Source organism: Crotalus tigris, unplaced genomic scaffold (genome assembly GCF_016545835.1).
Source record: "Crotalus tigris isolate CLP2741 ecotype Arizona unplaced genomic scaffold, ASM1654583v1 scf7180000018925.3142382, whole genome shotgun sequence".
Classification (NCBI taxonomy): Eukaryota; Metazoa; Chordata; class Lepidosauria; order Squamata; family Viperidae; genus Crotalus; species Crotalus tigris.
In genome coordinates, this window is record NW_024097278.1 from 252,119 (window position 1) to 270,630 (window position 18,512).

The 18,512-nt window shown below is 42.1% G+C and overlaps 1 protein-coding gene across 3 annotated transcripts in view; it reads right to left on the reverse strand.

The window, feature by feature from the left end:
- RASSF8 (Ras association domain family member 8) overlaps positions 1-18,512 on the reverse strand; it is a 90,880-nt gene that overhangs the window by 50,393 nt on the left and 21,975 nt on the right. The window contains exon 1 of one of the 3 annotated variants that reach the window (XM_039357525.1): positions 8,251-8,672. The exons of the other annotated variants lie outside the window; for them this stretch is intronic. The gene's annotated coding sequence lies outside the window, so the exon portion shown is untranslated. Of the gene's footprint in view, positions 1-8,250; positions 8,673-18,512 lie in introns of those variants that run through there. 3 annotated transcript variants of the gene reach the window in all.

Consider the following 18,512-nt stretch of genomic DNA (forward strand, 5'->3'; position numbering starts at 1 on the left):
CTTCCTTCATTGACTTGTTGGAAGCCAGTTGGGAGAGTTAAAAAACGGTGATCCCAGCGCAAGCATTTTAAATAAATGCCAGATGCCTAAATTCTGATCATGGTCATAAAACCCTTTTTTCAGTGCTGTTATAACTCTGAATGGTTAATGATGATGATGATGATGTTGGAAGGGACCTTGTAGGTCATCTACTCCAACCCCCTGCTCAGGAAGGAAAGTCTATACCATTTCAGACAAATGGCTGTCCAGTCTCTTCTTAAAAACTTCCAGTGTTACAGCATTCACCACTTCTGGAGGCAGGTTGTTCCACTGGTTAATTGTTCTCACTGTCAGGAAGTTTCTCCTTAGTTTTAGGTTGCTTCTCTCCTTGATTAGTTTCCATCCATTGCTTCTTCTTGTCCTGCCTTCAGGCGCTTTGGAGAATAGCTTGACTCCCTCTTCTTTGTGGCAGCCCCTGAGATGGAAGACTGGAAGACTGCTATCCATGTCCCCCCCTCGTCCTTCTCTTCATTAAACAAGACATCCCCAATTCTTGCAACCTGTTCTTCATATGTTTTAGCCCCCAGTCCCCTAATGATCTTTGTTGCTCTCCTCTGCTCTCCTTTTTAAAGATGTTAAATGAAGGACTATCTCTACATCACGTGCTGTTTTTGTGGAATACAGTGGTACTTCAATACAGGTGGTCCTCGACTTACAAAAGTTCATTTAGTGACTGTTCAAAGTTACAACGGCACTGAAAAAAGGGACCTGTGGCCGTTTTTCACACTTACGACTGTTGTCACATCCTGATGGTCATGTGATCAAAATTCAGATGCTTGGCAATTGACTCGTATTTATGACCGTTGCAGAGTCCCAGGGTTATATGATCCTCTTTTGCCATTTTCTGACAAGCAGAGTTAAAGGGGAATCCTGATTAAGTTAACAACCGGGTTACTAACCTAACAAGTGCAGTGATTCACTTAACCAAGAAAGTGGCAAGAAAGTTCGTAAAAGGGGGCAAAATTCACTGAACAAATGTTTTGGTTAGCAACAGAAATTTTGGGCTCAGGGACTATCTGTAAAAACCAGGGGTAGACAACCTTGGCTCTTTTATGATTTGTGGACTTCAACTCCTAGAATTCCTGAGCCAGCCATGCTGAGGGGAAATGGAGAGGTTTCCAAGCTAAGCCATGTTGACTCAGGAATTCTGAGAGTTGAAGTCCACGAGTCATAAAAGAGCCAAGGTTGCCTACCCCTGGTGTAAACATTCACAAATAGGAACAAGATTTTTGTGCTGGATGACTCCCGTGCACGAACTCGGTCTCTTAATATCTCCCAGGACAAATCCCAGCACTGAAAAACCCAATCAGCTGCTGTAGAAAACCTGCATTAAGAAAAAAAAAAAAACTGGACTTAAGATAGTCCACTGGTCTGAACAACATGAAAAATCCATGAAAAGTTTGTTTCCAGCTCGATATCATGTAGATGAGCTCCTCTAGGGGTCTTCAACCTTGGCCCTTTTATGACTTGTGGACTTCAACTCCCAGAATTCCTCAGCCAGCATGCCTGGCTTAGGAATTCTGGGAGGGGTCTTCAAACTTGGCCCTTTTATGACTTGTGGACTTCAACTCCCAGAATTCCTCAGCCAGCATGCCTGGCTGAGGAATTCTGGGAGGGGTCTTCAAACTTGGCCCTTTTATGACTTGTGGACTTCAACTCCCAGAATTCCTCAGCCAGCATGCCTGGCTTAGGAATTCTGGGAGTTGAAGTCCACAAGTCATAAAAGGGCCAAGTTTGAAGACTCCTGTCCTACATCCTTAACCTAAAACAGTGGTCTTCAAACTTGGCCCTTTTATGATTTGTGGACTTCAACAATGACTAAAACAGAACTCTCTGTATTACACATTGATTTCGAAAGAACAGGGGGGTTCATCTCATTTGCTAGTTATAAACTGCTGATTTATTAATTAAAGGGATAATTTGACAAGTGTCAGCACCTAGTATGACCTTGGCTGATCTCAGAAATGAAGCAGGACCAACATAGTTAGTTAGTAGTTGCCTGGAAGACTGCCTGAGAATTTCAGGGGTAGGTTGATTGACAAGTCAAAGAACATTTAGAACAGGGGTCTTCAGACTTGGCCCTTTTATGACTTGTGCACTTCAACTCCCAGAATTCCTCAGCCAGCGTGCCCTAAAAGATAACAAGACCCCTGCCCTAAAAGATAACAAGAGTAAAAATCAGGAAAACCTTCCTTATGTTCCCCTGCATAATGTGAGAAACACTTAACTGCCTGGGAAAAAAAAAAAAAAACAAATTTCCAAATACCTAAGACATTTTGCACAGGAATAGTTAGTCCTTAAGTAAGCTGATTTCAAAATGTACAATTATCGGACAATTTTGTCTTCCGAAGCAGCAAAAATGAAGACCCAGCAAAAAAAGCCCTTTTAAGAAACACTGTAAAATTCAACGAGCACAGATTTTTTTTTTTTTAAAGATTATCTGTTTCTCATTCTAACATGCTGACAGGGATTTTTTAAAATCATGATTGTCATCATTACTGAGTTTACAAACTATTACCTTGCTTAGTTCCCATCTGTTCTACGTTGCAAAACAGAGGCCTCTTGTTCTGCTAGAATGATGCTCTTTGGTGCCACCGACATTAAAGTTAGTTGCATCAAAATTAAGGGCAATTTAGCACAGGAGAAATACAGGATAAGGAAAGGGGATTTAACTTTTTTGAACATATGTTTATAGAACAAACTGCTTCAAGTTCATTTGAACGAAGTCCTCGCAACCACGCCGTGCATCTTACAAGCATCTGGTTGGGTTCGACATAACCTTGCCGCCGAAAGCCACTGACAACGTTCGCTAAAGCTAAACGTTATTTATCTGCATATCTAAGTTTATTTTTAAAGGATTGATTTTGGCCCTTGTTAGGCTATAGCAGTGTTTCTCAACCTTGACAATTTTAAGGCATGTGGACTTCAACCCCCAGAATTCCACATGCCTTAAAATTGTCAAGGTTGAGAAACACTGGGCTATAGGAAGTCAATAATCAATTAAGAGTGGGCCAGCTCTTAATCTGACTTGCTATTGTTTGAACTAACGAAGGAAAAAATTGCAAAGTTATCTGTTGAGACTTAAGGAGTTATATTTTACCTCCTTAAAAAACAAACAAACCCAGAAGCAGCTAGAAAACTGCACAGCAAAATTCAGAAGAATGTACATATTGTTCAGAGACAAAACCGTGTTTCAATTTGCAAAGGTGAATTAGAACGACCGCACAGAAGAACGGGAGCCTCGTCACTCAGTGAAGCTGCATGCAAGACCCTTCATAAAGAAAAAGACTTGTCCAAATTTTATGTTGTTGTTGTTAGTTGCCAAGTCGTGTCTCACCCATCCCGACCCCATGGACAACGTTCCTCCAGGCCTTCCTGTCCTCTACCATCTTCGTCCTTACTAATTGCACCCATCTTGAATAATCCTGTTATTATTAGGGAGCCGTAGTGGCACAGTGGTTAGAATGCAGTTGTTGTTGTTGTTAATTGCGAAGTCGTGTCCGACCCGTCGCGACCCTATGGACAATGTTCCTCCAGGCCTTCCTGTCCTCTACCATCATCTGGAGTCCCTTTAAGCTCACGCCTACTGCTTCAGGGACTCCATCCAGCCACCTCATTCTCTGTCACCCCCTTCTTCTCTTGCCCTCCATCTTTCCCAATATTAGGCTCTTCTCCAGTGAGTCCTTCCTTCTCATTAAGTGGCCAAAGGACTTGAATTTCAACTTTGGGATCTGGCCTTCTAAAGAGCAGTCGGGGTTGATCTCCTCTAGGACTGACTGGTTGGATCGCCTTGCAGTCCAGGGGACTCGCAGGCGTCTTCTCCAGCACCAGAGTTCAAAGGCCTCCATTCTTTGGCGCTCAGCCTTTCTTATGGTCCAACTTTCACAGCCATACATTGCAACTGGGAAAACCATGGTCTTGGCTATACGCACTTTTGTTGGCAGGGTGATGTCTCTTTTATAGGGACATCTTATAAAGGACCTTTCTGCTTCTAAAAGCATTGCTAATGCTGCTCTCAAGTTTGAGCAGAGGCATTTGGTACCAAAAATAAGACTTGAAGGTTATTGGTGCTCTCTGAGCTTAGCAGTTTCAATGCGATGTTTCATTATCAAACTAGGGAACCTCGTCAGTGCTAGTAAGGGAATAGAGTTTGCTCTGATTTATTTATTTTTATATACTAGTGGCTGCTACCTTATAAAAATAAGAGCACACTCAGAGAACACCAAGGACTTCACAGTCCTCCTCCTCCTCCTCCTTTCTGCAAACCACACTCCCCTCTAGCTCTGAGGAAGTTATTCACTTTGGTAATGAAACGTCTGCAAGAAAACCACCAAACTCAGAGAGCATCAAAGACTCCCCACTGCTGCCCCCCATTTCCCCCTCTTCCTTTCTGCAAACCACATTCCCCTCTAGCACTGAGGAAGTTACTCACTATGGTAATGAAATGTTATCAAATTCAGAGAGCACTAAAGACTCCACAGTTCAACCCTGAGCTTTAAATCTTCTCTCTGTACTTGGAGATTAATAGTGCTCTGCTGGCTAAAATTAAAATTTTCAGTATGGGGATGGCCCTGTCAGATGGGCTCCATCAAGGGTAGACAACCTTGGCTCTTTTATGACTCGTGGACTTCAACTCCCAGAATTCCTCAGCCAGCTATGCTGGCTGAGGAATTCTGGGAGTTGAAATCCACGAGTCATAAAAGAGCCAAGGTTGCCTACCCCTGGGCTATATCAATGGAAAACATAATAAATTCCATTGGATTAACCACAGTTTATCGTTTCAACAACAAACAAGGGCAGACCGTGGAACGTAACACATTCTACCGTTTGATAGTTACCAAAACTAGCCTAGAATTTTTTTTTTAAAACATGCAAAAAAAAAACACTGCAATGAAGACAACTGAATCTTATTTCAATCTGCCTTTCTCCAGTTCCAAGATGGGCACCGAGTTGGAGAATGATATACGAGACAGAGGATCTCGTGAGTCAGAAAGTTTTCAAACACAATAGGTCTCAAAGAACCAACGCTTGCCAAGTTCAGCCCTGGCCATTTACCCAGCCTCATAAAGACCTCGTTATGTAAAGCCGCACAACAGTGTATCTCACAAAAGAGAAAACACTGCGGAAGGAAATGAATCAGGGCAGACAAAGATTGAGGGGGAGGGGGACAAAGCCTGGGCACACGGTTTGAAATCGGCTGGATCTGCAGGGTATGATTATATTTAGGATTATGTCAGAAATGGCATGTTTCCTTACAAATGTGTTTTTCTTCCCGCAATAAAAGGATTATAGGCTGTGAGGTGGGCGCAAAGAAGAGTTTTGAAAGGGATAGGATGCTTACTCCCAAAAGTGCTTTTTCCCCTCCCCACAAAAGGCAACTGGACTTTCTTGAGGAAGTCCAGTTGCCTTTGGGGGGGAAAAAAGCAACTTTGGGACAACCATGACCTGGATGACTGAGAATCTCCACAGACATGTGATGCTTAGGATGGAGAGAATATCCAGAATTTTGACCGATACGAATCCATCAGCAAGAGCAGTAAATGTGCGGTCACCCTTTTCCCCTTTGTGGACTCAGAAGGATGTTCTAGAACAGGGGTTGCCAACGTTTCTGGATTGGCAGCCCAATGAGAAAGGAATAGACTTTCTTAGGGGTAAAAAGCAAAGAGCCAATTTTATCGAACGTAAGTTTGTTGGTTAGGTTATATTGGAGGGACAATTTTGTGTTTATTATGGACGTATGGTTGTTTAAAAGAAATATACACCTCAGCGAGGTGAAGATGGATAAATTATATGTAGAGTAAATATGGGTTATGATATGGGTTTAAAATGCATTATGCAGATTATGAATTATTTATAGTTTTTAATTTGGAAATGCTCATATTGTTAATTTTTTTTTGTATTTGAGTTAAAGTATATTATCGATTTTATTATTTGTATAGTTGGATAAGTTTATTTAGAATTGTTTGTTTATTTGTAACCCTGTAACCAGCTCTGGGAAGTGAGGGGGGGAGGAAGGGAGGGGGTTATTGTTTAAAACTTGTATAAAACTTTTCAATAAAAAAAAGAGAAAGGGGCAGATACCTTTATGCGCGCATGCGCGCACATGCAAACATGGCTGCGTGTGCGTGAATGGGGCTGTGAGCATGCGTACTCCGCAAATGAGGCTGCAAGCGCCAATGCGCGAATCGTGGATTGGCTAGCGCCAGAGCATGGCTCATGGGTTAGTTAGCGCCAGCACAAGGGAGAGTGAGCATGCGTGCATGTGTGCACGCACTGGCCAGCCACTCATGCGGCCCAGTAGGCCTGGTAGTAGGCCGTGGTCCATAGTTTGATGACCTCTGTTGCAGAAAACAAAACAAAAAAAATAGTCTAAGAACACGTGAAGGAAGGAGAAAGGAGAGAGAAAACGTTGGCTTGGCCCCTGTAGATCAAAATCTGGGCACAGTTTCCATTTTCAATCAAAGTAAATCTTCACAAAGGGATTTAGTTGCTCAGCCTGGTAGTGTTTACACGAGAGAGAAATGTTTCCTAACTGGCTGGCACAATGACCCTCTGAGTAAATGGAGGGATCAGGCTGTCCAAAATCCAAATGAGTACAGACAGGATCTTTACCGAGCAGCAATCTTGTGTCAGAACGGATCAAAACAAACCTCTCTCTCTGGGATGGGAAGGCTACTAGCTTTTTCTGTTTAGCCACATAACCTATATGCAAACTTATAGTAGGGGAACTCATCTATCAAGGCATTCCCCCCCCCCTTCTCTTTATTTTGGTTTGCTTGAAACTTTTAAGTTTAAAGGGTCACCAAGAGAAAGCAAGTCAAGCAACTGGGTTTCCATGGACTTATCCTACTTGCATTATTAATTTCCTTATAAATCCTGTTTAAAGAAAAAGGAAAAACAAGGCCACCAGGCAAGGTTGAACTAGGGGTAGGCAACCTTGGCTCTTTTATGACTCGTGGACTTCAACTCCCAGCATTCCTGAGCCAGCATGGCTCAGCTTGGAAACCTCTCCCTTTCCCCTCAGCACGGCTGGCTCGGGAATTCTGGGAGTTGAAGTCCACGAGTCATAAAAGAGCCAAGGTTGCCTACCCCTGAACTAGATCTAGCCACAAGTCCTTCCTTCCACCATCATTCATACAACCATGGTATATATGTGTGTGTGCGTGGGGTGTATATAATACTCAAGAGTCCCAGATAGCAACAAACAATATACCAACAGAACGCACAATACGTTATAGAGCTAATAGGCTGGGTCCTTCCAAAATTTCCTTTTAAAAATGCACTGCTCACAGTACAGTGTGATCCTTGACTTACAATCCACAACAGCAAGAGCAAAATTTCCATTGCAAACCAAGGGGATTGTTAAAGTCAGTTGTGTCCAATTTTACGACCTTTTCTTCTCTCTCCCCCCCCCCAGTCTTCAAGCAAATCACTGTAGTTGTTAAATGAATCCTAAGGTTGTTAAGTGAATCTGGCTTCTCCATTGGCTTGGCTTGTGGGAAGTCGGCTGGGAAAGTTGCAAATGGGGATCACATGATCCCGGGACACTGCAACCATCATAAATATGAGTCAGTTGCCAAGCACCCGAATTTTGCTCATGTGACCATGGGCGATACTGCCACGGTCGATAACTATAAGTTGTAAGTCATTTTTTCAGTGTCGTCGCTAAACTGATGATGGTAAGTTGAGGAGTTATCTGTAGTAACTGAAATTTACAATTCAGAACTAAATATAAAACTGGCAGCTTAAATTCAAATTTCAAAACTACTTAGCAATCAATAAGCGATTAGGTTATGACAAAAAACATCCTTATCAAATTAAAGGATAGCTGAAATCTGTCAAGCTTATAGGATATTTCAACATTGTGACTCTTCTGCCCTTCACGCAAACAAATAATAATCTGGAGAATATTACATCATAAAGTCTGTCTTCCAAGGAATAGAAGAGTAATTTTACCAGTACATTTACTGCAGATTCAGAAATCAGAGAAGCATCTGGAAAAGGTTATCCGACCTATAATTTTTCACTGCCGTCTCACCAAAACTGCATTCTCCACCTCATGATGTGAATTGTGTAATTTAATTCAGATAACATCAACCTTTCTTTCGATTATTTTTATCCCAGGAATGTTACCCATTGTGGCCTTTTTTTTTTAAATTAAAAAAAATAGTTTAAGGGAAAAAGGAAAGGAAAATAACCTTGGAAACTCACCTGACCATACAGAAATACAGGAGCCCATTCATTCAAACTCAATTTCACCGGAAATAGGAAAGGAAGTTGATGGTTTCTCGCTCATGAAAAGAATAGCTGGAAGAGAGTGAAAGCTGAAAATCTGGCTTTGGCGTTTTGCCTTCCCGGGAACAGCAATTTATAATAAAGTTACACAAAAAGAACGAAGCAATTTAAGTGGGCTGGCGCTTTCCAACTCCGCAAGAAGATAATCCAAGGCATGAGAAACTTCTTTGTAGAGCTTTATGTGAATTTAAAAGTACAGTGGAGGTTTATTTAAGATTAAGTGTTCCTGAAATCTTGAACTAATGCCAGTAGCCGTAAGTTACATTTTTCCATAGGTAAACTATATCCCTGGACCATCTAGAACAGGAATAGGGAACCTTGGCTCTTTTATAACTTCTGGACTTCAACTCCCAGAATTCCTGAGTCAGCCACTCTGAGGGGAAAGGGAGAGCTTTCCAAGCTGAGCCATGCTGGCTCAGGAATTCTGGGAGTTGAAGTCCACCAGTCATAAAGTGGCCTAGGCCAGAGGTAGGCAGCCTGGGCTCTTTTATGACTGGTGGACTTCAACTCCCAGAATTCCTGAGTCAGCCACTCTGAGGGGAAAGGGAGAGGTTTCCAAGCTGAGCCATACTGGCTCAGGAATTCTGGGAGTTGAAGTCCACCAGTCATAAAGTGGCCTAGGCCAGAGGTAGGCAGCCTGGGCTCTTTTATGACTGGTGGACTTCAACTCCCAGAATTCCTGAGTCAGCCACTCTGAGGGGAAAGGGAGAGCTTTCCAAGCTGAGCCATGCTGGCTCAGGAATTCTGGGAGTTGAAGTCCACCAGTCATAAAGTGGCCTAGGCCAGAGGTAGGCAGCCTGGGCTCTTTTATGACTGGTGGACTTCAACTCCCAGAATTCCTGAGTCAGCCACTCTGAGGGGAAAGGGAGAGCTTTCCAAGCTGAGCCATGCTGGCTCAGGAATTCTGGGAGTTGAAGTCCACCAGTCATAAAGTGGCCTAGGCCAGAGGTAGCAGCCTGGGCTCTTTTATGACTGGTGGACTTCAACTCCCAGAATTCCTGAGTCAGCCACTCTGAGGGGAAAGGGAGAGCTTTCCAAGCTGAGCCATGCTGGCTCAGGAATTCTGGGAGTTGAAGTCCACCAGTCATAAAGTGGCCTAGGCCAGAGGTAGGCAGCCTGGGCTCTTTTATGACTGGTGGACTTCAACTCCCAGAATTCCTGAGTCAGCCACTCTTGAGGGGAAAGGGAGAGGTTTCCAAGCTGAGCCATACTGGCTCAGGAATTCTGGGAGTTGAAGTCCACGAGTCATAAAAGAGCAAAGGTTGCCTACCCCTGATCTAGGAGGAAGTTTATCCAATGGATCATCTATTGCAATACAGATAGTCCTCGACTTATGAACACAATCCAAAATTTCTGAATTTTGCCCCATTTTACGACCTTTCTTGCCACAGTTCTTAAGTGAATCACCGCCGTTGATAAGTTAGTAACCTGGCTGTTAAGTGAATCTGGCTTCCCCATCGACTTTGCTTGTCAGAAGGTCACAAAAGGGGATCACTTGAGCCCAGAACACAGCAACAGTCATAAGTACAAGTCAGTTGCCATGTGTCGGAATGTTGATCATGTGACCGCAGGGATGGCTGCAGTGGTCATAAGTGTGAAAAACAGTCGTAAGTCAATTTTTTCAGTGCCGTTGTAACTTTGAATGGTCACTAAATGAACTGTTGTAAGCCGAGGACTTCCTGCACTGTACAATTCGAGGTATTCAATGTTTGTCCATTCTTGTAGAGCTCAATTTGTGCCACAGAATATTAATGCCTTTCTCTGCTGAAACTATTATACCTCAAAAACCCAGGAGGATTGATAATATAATACGTTACCATGGATTTGTCATTACACTCAAGAACACACATTGTGTGCTTCCAGACAGTGTTGCTTAAAATCCCAGGGCCACAAAAAGAAGACCACAACCGATGAGGAGAGGAGAGGCAAAAGCTTAAGAAAAGCAGACGATTATTCTGTGATCTCCTCCCTTAATTTTAAGGCCACAATTTTAAGAAGGCACTTTGGAAATTGAAGAGGTGGGTTTAACTAAGCGTGGAAATCAGAGCTGACGGTTGATATTCCAGCTGCAAACTCTTTATTAAAAAAAAATCAAAGCCTGTCCAAATTTTTGTCTCGTTCTGCCAAAAAATGTAATGAAACCACCAAAAAAAAAAAAAAGAAAGAAAACCCCAACAAAACCATCACCAACATCTCTTTTTAAGGATGACTAGTACTTCTGGCTGAGGAATTCTGGGAGTTGAAGTCCACAAGTCATAAAAGGGCCAAGTTTGAAGACCCCTGTAGTAGACGAATGAAAATCTTTTTCTCGTTAGGTTGAACGGGGGGGGGGGGGGTTGGACTAGAAAACCTCCAGGGTCCCTCCCAACTGTTATTGTGTTATGGAGAAGCAGGTATAGAAGTCTATTTCATCTTCTCTCCTAGCTTTGTCTTTGCCCGGGTGCAATTTACTTACTTGGAGATCATCCAACTTTTATACATAGAACGGGCAAGGAAGTCTACAGATTGATTCACTCACTGCATTACACTACAACAAACTGGATCACGGCCCAGATTTAATGGCATAATCTGCTTCCCACAGTAAGCTGAGAGTATTCATTGACAGAGTGATAACATGTAAGTAGATTATGGCATGGGATTATTTTCTGATGACTGAAAAGCACAAGGGGAATGGCATCTGTGCATTAAATAAACTTCAGTTACAACGTACAATTGCCAGTGCTCTATAACAGAATAACAGGAGTTGGAAGGGACCTTGGAGGTCTTCTAGTCTAGCCCCCTGCACAAGCAGGAGATCCTACTCCATTTCAGACAAATCATTGTCCAGTCTCTTCAAAAAAACCCTCCAGTAATGGTGCACCCACAATTTCTGGAGGCAGGTTGTCCCACTGATTAATTGTTCTCACTGCCAGGAAATTTCTCCTTAGTTCTAGGTTGGTTCTCTCCTTGATTAGTTTCCATTCGTTGCTTCTTGTCCTGCCTTCAACCTAGAGCCCATGAGAATCGAACTACTGGCTGCCAGTACTGCATTCTAACCACTATGCCACCACGGCTCTTAAGATCTTCTAGTCCAACCCCCTGCTCAAGCAGGAGACCCTATACCATTTCAGACAAGTGGTAATCCAATCTCTTCTTCGAAGCCTCCAGTGATGGAGCATCCCCAACTTCTGGAGACAAATATTCACCCTTAGGAAATTTCTCCTTAGTTCTAGGTTGCTTCTCTCCTTGATTAGTTTCCATTCATTGCTTCTTGTCCTGCCCTCAGGTGCTTTGGAAAATAGTTTGACCCCCCCCCCGTCTTTGTAGGAGCCTCTCAAATATTGGAACAGTGCTATCATGCCCTCCCCAAGTCCTTCTTTTCATTAGACTAGACCAGGGGTAGGCAACCTTGGCTCTTTTATGACTCGTGGACGTCAACTCCCAGAATTCCTGAGTCAACCATGCTGAGGGGAAAGGGAGAGGTTTCCAAGCTGAGCCATGCTGGCTCAGGAATTCTGGGAGTTGAAGTCCACAAGTCATAAAGCGGCCTAGGGCTAGGCCAGAGGTAGGCAACCTTGGCTCTTTTATGACTTGTGGACTTCAACTCCCAGAATTCCTGAGCCAGCCACGCTGAGGGGAAAGGGAGAGATTCTAAGCTGAGCAATGCTGGCTCAGGAATTCTGGGAGTTGTAGTCCACGAGTCATAAAAGAGCCGAGGTTGCCTATCCCTGGACTAGACAAAACCAATTTCCTGTACGCGTTCTTCGTACGTTTTAGCCTCCTAATTATTTTCGCTGCTTTTCAGTGGACACATGTCGTTAAAAGAGAACCCATCAATATTGTGACTAAATAACCTGATCAAGGAAAACCCCACTTGAGGAAACACAGAGTTATGGTTGTGTTAATTATATCATCGAAAACATCCTTTATTTTATTATTTATGTTAGATAAGGTAAAACCCTATCATGTTAAAATGTATATATGTAAAAAAAAACATATAAATGTTATGACAGTAAGCGTGAGGGGAATATAAGAAAAGGCTCAACGGGATTTTCCAGTAGCTTGTACTTATTGCCCAATCTTTAAGTAATCAGATTTTCTTAGAGCACTTTAATGCCATTCATTATTAATTAACCATCTGTTTGACAATATGAGAAAGCCAGAACAATGCAAATCAGATCTCCGAATAACCTCCATTACTTAACGTAAAACATCCCCGGTAATTAATTCTTAAAGTGTTTGTTATATTACCGGCTTTTATCCCTTTTTTGTATCTAGTTTTATCTGATTAGTAAGAAGATCAAGAGAGGAATTTTGATCTTCCCAATTATTGTCCCTGTTCTGCCACATTTTATTGGGAACCAACTAAGGGAAGCCCCAATCTAGAGGTTGCATATTTCTAACAAGGCTTTTTTCTTCTGTCGTTTTAACGGTGGGAAAGACTGAAGCACCGCGGCAAATACCAATTTGAGAAGATTGCCAAGAATGAACGATCTTTACAACTGTTTTAATGTTAGCGTAAACACAAAAACTACACGTTTTAGATTACGAAAATTACATACCAAGGAAAGATAACTCTGAAGTACTAGGAATAAAACTAAGCTTCCAAATCCAAAGATCTGGGGAAAATATTGACTTTTGTGCACTGGAAGATATAATTAAAGATTACCCCATATTTATAGCAACAGCAATTACATTGTCTGTTTTAATAGGTAGTTTTAATCCGTTGGAGAGAAACGGAGCAGAGGGTCACTGTTCGAAGTGCCCAGGAATTGGGATAAACATAGTGATTTAAGCATTTACAGTCAAACAAATTAATGTGGAGAAAATCCCCACAAAGAATCATTTAAATGAAACAATATACAGGTAGCCCTTGACTTATGACCACAATTGAGCCTGCAATTTCTGTTGCTAAGTGAGATGTTAATAAGTGTCCCATTTTGTGACCTTTCTTGCTGCAGTTAAGTTAATGGCTGCAATTCTTAAGTTAGTAACAGGGTTGTTAAATGAATCCAGCTTCCCTGTTGATTTTGCTTATCAGAAGGTTGCAAAAGGGGATCACATGATCCTGGGACACTGCAACAGTCGTTAAGTACTAGTCAGTTGCCAGGCATCTGAATTTTGATTACATGGCCATGGGGATACTGCAACGGTCGTTAAAAGTGGAAAACGGTCATAAGTCACTTTTTCCAGTGCCGTTGTAACTTTGAATGGCCACTAAATGAACTTTCGTTAAGTCGAGGATTACCCGTACTCTAATTTCATTATTTAATTTTACAACCATCAGGAAGCTACTTCTTGATATTTTCCAAGGTATTCTTGCAGACATATCATGAATGTTTTGACTCATCTTGGTGTGCAGCAATGTGACCATCGTAACTTGAAACAATCACAAAAAACCCCCGGTCATTAAGCCAAAACCACTTGTTCAACCTTTATCTAACAAATGTCCTGTCACCCTGTCACACTCCACAAACACCACAAAATGGCCAAGGCAATCTAGATGCCGCTTAAAAAAAATAAATTAGTTTAAAGGTCATCTTGATATTGGTCCTGTACTATTTGGGGAGACGGCATTTGCAAAAAACAATGCAAAAAATTAAGAGGAAATTCTGTTCAACTCTTCTTCCGCTGTAATGTTTCAGCAGCTTTTTACAGCATTTTCATTTTCACAAGCCATGCTGAAATTCTGACACTGCGGGCACCCATTTTCTTATCCCTTCACACACACACAAAATTAGATCTTTCAAGCTCATTTTGTCCTGACTTATTTTGATGCATGTATTTTTGTGGTGCCTTCAACAGTTGCTTTGCTGAAATCCATCTAATTTTAAAAAATAAATGAAAAAAAGGTTAAAAAACAGCAATTCTAAAAGGCTTCCCGAATGGTTTTGAATATCCATGGGCAGATTATGTATTAAAGGCAAAGCAAACCACTTTTGAAAAAACATTGCCAAGGATATTCAGAAACATGTCTAGGTGGTATCCATTTTGTTCACCATTGAACAAAAGGAAAACAAAGTGGATTCAGTACAGTAATGCATCGATACAAAATATATATGAAAGAGTCTTTCTGCTATCTATTTCTCTTTTTCCTGTTGGAGACGGGAAATATTTTATGGACCACTTTCATCAAAAAAGGTGGCTTGCAGTGAGAGAGACTCTAAATTAACCCACATCCTTTCCCTTTCTTTCTCTTCAGCACCTTGAAACAATTTGCCGTTTCCTATTGTTAAGTTCCCAAAATGGAAGTCTATTCCAGAAAATCCTCATGGGAAGAGTTTGTGGAGAACAATGATCTATCAGCAATCCAAGTGTTTTGTGACTAGAAGCCAGGATTCTTTTTCCCCTCATTTAAAATAGACCAAATAATTTCAACGGGCATATGAAGAATAGATTGTTACCTAAGATGATCTCCCGAATTAGTTTTAAAGATTTACTGATATTTATCATATCTTCATAAGTTAAAGGCTAAAGCAGTGGTTCTCAACCTGTGGGTCGGGACCCCATTTGGGGTCGAACGACCATTTCACGGGGGTCACTAAACAAGGCTGTCCGCCATTTTTTTCCCCTTTTCTTTGGCCACGCCCCTGGCACCCGGTGATGTATAAGTGGCTGGGGGTCACCACAACATGGGCAACTATATTATGGGGTCGCGGCATTAGAAAGGTTGAGAACCACTGGGCTAAAGTGTTAGGCAACATGTAACAAAACAAAAATTCTTCTAATAGTTCCTACCCATGAAGTCTTTCAATGAACACAGTATCAGAATGGAACGGAGAATAAAGTCAGAGGAACAAGCTTAGTACTTAGGAGACCAACAAGGCACACCAGGACTATAAAACCCTAAAAAGAAGGCAAACCATTTCCATACTTTTGTCAAGAAAATTAACAGATACGTCCGTGAAGTCACCAAGAGACCCAAAGATAGTTTCATGGTCAACAAATGTTAGCCCTGTAACAACTGTGGGGTCTTTAATGCTCTCTGAGCTTGGTAGTTTTCTTGCAGATGTTTCATAACCCAACTAGGTAACATCATCAGTGCCAGAAGGGAGTGGGGTTTGCAGGGAAGAGGAGGAGGAGGAAGAGGAGAAGGAGGAGGTGGTGGTCCTTGCTACTCTCTGAGCTTGGTTTTCCTGCAGATATTTCATAACTCAACTAGGCAATATCATCCTAGGGTTGTAGCACTAATTGGGTAATGAACCATCTACAACAGTGGTTCTCAACCTGTGGGTCGGGACCCCATTTGGGGTCAAACGACCATTTCATGGGGGTCACCAAACCAAGCTGTCCGCCATTTTTTTCCCTTTTCCCTAGCTGTCCTACTCCCTCTTATTGGTGGCCACACCCACTTGGGGGTCACCACAACATGGGGAACTGTATAATGGGGTCACGGCATTAGAAAGGTTGAGAACCACTGATCTACAAGAAAACCATCAAGCTCAGAGAACACCAAGGACCTCATCTCTGACCTGCAAATATTCTCTTCTACCTGTAATAATTGTTCAACAACATACCAAAGCTTTGTCCCATCTGGTATATGAACGTCTTAATTTTCCCAAGTCCAAAGTCAGGATAGCTCTTTTGGAAAGCTGGAAAGGGAACTAACAACTAACAATGAAGAAAAATCAGCAGATGACCAGTCTTAGCAACACAGAAAGGAACAGCAAGGGGAACATGGCTTTTCCATTCCCAGAAAAGAAAAATATAGCTTCATTTTATTCCGTCTCAGGAATGAGAAGAGGAGAACACTGTGTACTTTGATACCCACCAAAGGGCAAGGACTCAAGCAGATAAGCTTGGTTGCAGCTGGATATATTTTTCTCTCTCTGTGCTTCTCCTCATTTCTCCCATCCACCCCTTTCTCTTATCCCCATCTGTACACCTGGAAACATGGACTGTCTCTGTGCCCATGTCCTCTTTTTAAAGAGGTGAATGCTTCAGAAGATAAAATATTGGCCTTCAAAGGAAGATAAATGAAATAAAAGGAAGTAAACTGAATGGAGGACTGAACGAAGGTTTTAGGGTTTTTCATAGTGCGAGCCAAGCATTTTTTCTGCAAAACATTAAAACTTTTTCAAGGACTGCACAGCTGTCCACGATATCTACATGTGCATGGTTGAACAGAGCTTGTGTGGAAATGCCACACCCGTGTGTACCGCGCCCAGTGACACAGCTGGAGGGGGCTTCTAAGTAGCTGCATGAGCCTCTCAAAGGATGAAGGTGCTTTAATGCTCCGAAGATAGGTGCAAAATTCAGTTGCAATGATTGATTCCAGCCAGCCAGCAATCAAAAATCTTAAATTATGAGATTTAAAAAGATAGTTAAGGCGGGAGATGGGTTTGTTTTCCTAATTTGCCTGGGTCTGCAAAAGCTAACATCCCAACAAAATTATTCCAAACCTGCTGTTAATGTTGTCTCTCTTTTTGTTGCCCTAATTTAATTCAAATGAGGGTTTACAGAGTCTTAAAAGGTTACGCAGCAGTTTTATGCAACAGATTTGGAAAGCATGTGACCTTACCAAATCACCCCAAATTACCCAATGTCTTTACCGGGAGAAGGGAGAAGCAAATGACAAAAAGTCAAAATATGGGGGGGGGGGGGAGAAAGATCAGACAGTTTGAAGCAGGCATAAAACAAAATAGAACAAAATTGGCCAGTGGTGGCGAACCTATGGCACGGGTGCCAGAGGCGGCACTCAGAGCCCTCTCTGTGGGCACATGCACCATCGCCCCAGTCCTAGGCCTTCAACTGGGCTTTATAAAATCTTTTTGCTTTAGGCCTCTGCCGCCGTGTGCAAAAAAAAAAAAAAAAAAAATTCAATCAGTCAATTTCAACTTCTTGCAGAGGAAAAAAAAGATCTTGCAAAGTTGGAATTGATTGATTGAACTTTTTAGTCCCACCCAGTCTGCCGTTACCACCACAGCCACGCCCAGCCAATGGGCCACACCCACCCAGCACCCGACGATGCATAAATGGGTTTTGAGTTGCAGTTTGGGCACTCGGTCTCTAAAAGGTTCGCCATCACTGAAACAGGCAAAGACAACTTAAAGACAGACGACAAGAGACAGTTAAACTTCAGGATCCCCACATATGAACAAACACACAAGGACTTTTTAGGTCAGCAGTTCCTTTCAATAAGGAGAACGCTGTTTAAAAAAGACAGCAGTTATTCGGGAATTATTAGAATGGGGTCCTGCTTCAAATGTGATTGCTTTTTTTTTCTTTCCACAGAATACCTGAGTGTACACAAAGTCTACAATTCCTTATTTTAACGGTGACCTAAAATCCCGTTTGCTTTTTCCTGCATAACCATTATAATAAGGTGACCAACTTTTTTACAGTGAGAAGGAGGACACAAATAAATTGAAGAAAAAAAAGTGAGTCTAACGCATGCGTGTGTGCCATGTCATGTTTCAGTAAGAAGTAAACAAAGCCACTTGCATGCGGCACTCTTGTGCACGGCGCACTCTCTCAAAACAATTCTCCAGTGCGGAGCGCATGCGTCTCATAATCGCGTCTCACCATACTGTACCGAGCTTTGCTGAATTGTCATGTCAAATACAAATATGTCACATCACACGCAACGGATCGGATCAGCATCAATCGAATACGGAGATTTACAGATTAGTCTTCAAATATGGTGAGACGCAATTATGAGACGCATGCGCTCCACACTGGAGAATTGTTTTGAGAGAGTGCGCCGTGCACAACAGTGCACCGCATGCAAGTGGCTTTGTTTACTTCTTACTGAAACATGACATGGCACACACGCACGCGTTAGACTCACTTTTTTTTCTTCAATTTATTTGTGTCCTCCTTCTCACTGTAAAAAAGTTGGTTATGCAATGTCTTTACCGGGAGAAGCAAATGACAAAAAGTCAAAATATGGGGGGGGGGAGAGATCAGACAGTTTGAAGCAGGCATAACCTTTTATATATCTACTCGGACATGAGACCTGTTGAACTCTTGAGAATTAAAGCCTGGTAAATATTTCCAGTCGGACTTAGCAAATTCAACCAATGAGAAAGTACATTCTGCTGATCCGCTTTAGAAAAATACTCTTTAATCTCAAACACTAAAATGCTAAGTAGGTAAAAGTAAACTCAACTGACTGTTGCAATTTAAAGCATAAGGGTTTGGTAGTTTTCCTACCTCCCCACCTTCGAATTCCTTCAAAACGTATCTGATTTTTTTTT